Source organism: Uloborus diversus, unplaced genomic scaffold (genome assembly GCF_026930045.1).
Source record: "Uloborus diversus isolate 005 unplaced genomic scaffold, Udiv.v.3.1 scaffold_12, whole genome shotgun sequence".
Lineage (NCBI taxonomy): Eukaryota > Metazoa > Arthropoda > Arachnida > Araneae > Uloboridae > Uloborus > Uloborus diversus.
The window spans coordinates 3,957,517-3,960,225 of NW_026557876.1; positions in this window are offsets into that span (position 1 = coordinate 3,957,517).

The window sequence follows — 2,709 nt, forward strand, 5'->3', positions numbered from 1 at the left end:
AAATCAATTTTTTTTTATTTTTAAGTTTTTTTATTAACATAAATCTATTACACAGTATATTATCAAGATTTTTCTATCACTGGTACAATCATCGAATTTGCACTTTGATGTCCTGCAAGCAGTTTAAAATCTTGTATGAAAAAGTCCCTCCATAACGTAATAAAAAGAAAAATATTTAAATTTTACTCATGAATTATGTACCGTAAAATCCCGAAAGTAGCCCCCCCCCCCATTTTCAAAACAAAACTTGTTGTTTTCAGAAGGGGGGGAGGGGTTATAATCGAGATTTTTCTGAAAAATTAGCCAAAATAATTGTTTTTAGTAGTATTAATTTTAGAGTACAGAAAAGAAATAATAAATAAATAAGAGTTAATATTAATGAAGAGAGAGAAATTAATTAATAAAAACCTGGCATATTTTTCTAAAAGTAATAAATTGTGTGAGGGCGCCATTTGTTTTTCGAAAGAAAGGATTTTGCACGTTAAGTTCGCAAAACCCCTGTAATTTATCGCTTGAAAATTCATTATGTACTGAATGTAATAAAGTTACAGTAAAAGAAGCAAAATCATAATGTTCTTGTTTCAGAATAGAAGAAAAAATCACAATCACGGCCGCAAATTCGTTATGAACATCGTAATTTCGAAAACTGAGCTTTACAAAGTTCGCGAACGCAAACACAGACCGATTTAGTAAAATTTACATTTCTGATGATCCTAAACTCGTTCAATTACATTATTTCTCCTTTTAAAAAGGTTATTTTTAAGTTTCGCGCTATTTTTTAAGCAACACGTTGCCAAAATGGCGTCAGGTTTTCAAAATGGCGCCGCGTTGAAGATCGTTCAGTTTCACAAGTCAGAACTAAAATGTTCCTTCCAAAATGAATAAAAAGCAGTACAATCATATAAATTTCTTTTGTAATACATATGAACAAAAGAAAAAAAGGCGCCCTTGCGTTCAAAAGGAGTCTAGACATTTTGCAAAGAATAAACCGGGGGGGAGACCATTTTAGGGAACGAAAATGGCATTAAACGGCTGTTTCTATCTGAAACAATTATCCAATTATTTATAAGGCAGAAATACTTAAAATACACCACCAACTCAGTTATTCCATCCGAGGACTGCAGTTTCGTGCTTTTTAGCACTCATCAGCCCGGGATAGGAATCGCATGAGCTGGTGGCGAAAATCCTCTTAAGGGAGCCAAGAGAGCCAAACAAACTGGTAGCTAATGTAGAATTAGCACACAAATGTGTGTGATAAAAATATATTGGAAGGTTTATTTCGATAACACTTGCCAAGTGGCATGAAATATTCAATGACTGTTAGAGATGGATTAAGAGATGGCCTTGGAGAAAGCAGGTTGACACAAAAAATAGCCTGAAATTGAAATATTGTTCTGCCTCGAAGAACGAACAAACAGATCCTTTGGAATATCTGTTTCTATTTAAAAGAATAAGTGTAAAAGTGACGCTGTACCAAGCCTATTTACGACATTTTATCTTTCTATGACTAACGTTCTTGTATTACGGGAAGTACATAAGTACGCTCACACATAGAAACAAACGTCACGACAAAACTCATCAAAACTAATCGAGGACGATCAAATTAAATGCTACCCTCCAAAAATGCAACTAAAATCCAAAAAAAAAAAATAGAAAGAAAGAAGATAAATCGCCAAGTAATAATCAAAACGGGAAACCTTTATCTCAAAACAAAAACAAAATTTTGTATTTAGTCAGAGTCGAGAAAAAGAAAAGTGGTAACCTTCGGAACGATAATTTAAAATGAGATCACGCAAATGATAGTTTTCCGATATGAAAATATCAGAGTTACATTAGGCTTAAAAGTGTTTCTTAATTGTTTCCCACTGATTCTACAGTATCTTTCTTTTTTTTTTTTTTTTTTTGAAATTTGAAGAAAATGAATGAGCTCTATGGGTATTTTTCGTGGGCTTTCCAATGGGGTCGAAATTGAACTGATCGGATAACTATTTCGGGTAGAAAGAGGCATTAAATGCCATTTTCGGGTCCTAACATCAAAATTCGAACAGTTCCGTTATTTTTTGGCGTTTGCTCCCCCCCCCCAAGTACCTCCCTCCCAAATTTGGTCAATATCTGACATAAACTGTGGGTTCATACAGGGAACATACACACATCTTATATATTATTATCTTATATAATTAAAAACTGAGCGTATGTACCTATGTAGTCATCTATGTCCAAGTTTTTTCTCCCGAACAACAGTAAATTAACCATCGAACCAGGTATCGATGGATTTGTCATCTTCCCGTCTTCATGTTTAGCTATTTAACATGATCCTCCGATAATAATTAGCGGAGATATCAATTAAAAACTATTAATTATGACTCTTAGGTTTCAAAATAAAATCCCTATTTTTCGAAGGCTTTCCTCCATTCAAATTATTATTCAGTGCTTCATCTCCACTTTTTGCAACAATGCTTTTATTGAAATTTGTAGTTGTAGCGTGAAGAAAATCGTTAAATGAAAGATTCGATGCCATTTTTTTTTGAATATAAAGAAAAAAAATTTGGGGTTTTTGTTTCGAGGATTTTCCTGCAATCGGGGGTTTTGAAATGTTTACTTTTTGGTTATGTTTCTGCAGTCTGCTGCAAAATTTTACTTTTTTTTTTGTTCAAACCTGATAGTTAAACACACGTTCACTTGACAGAACTTTTATTTTTCGAAGTGGAC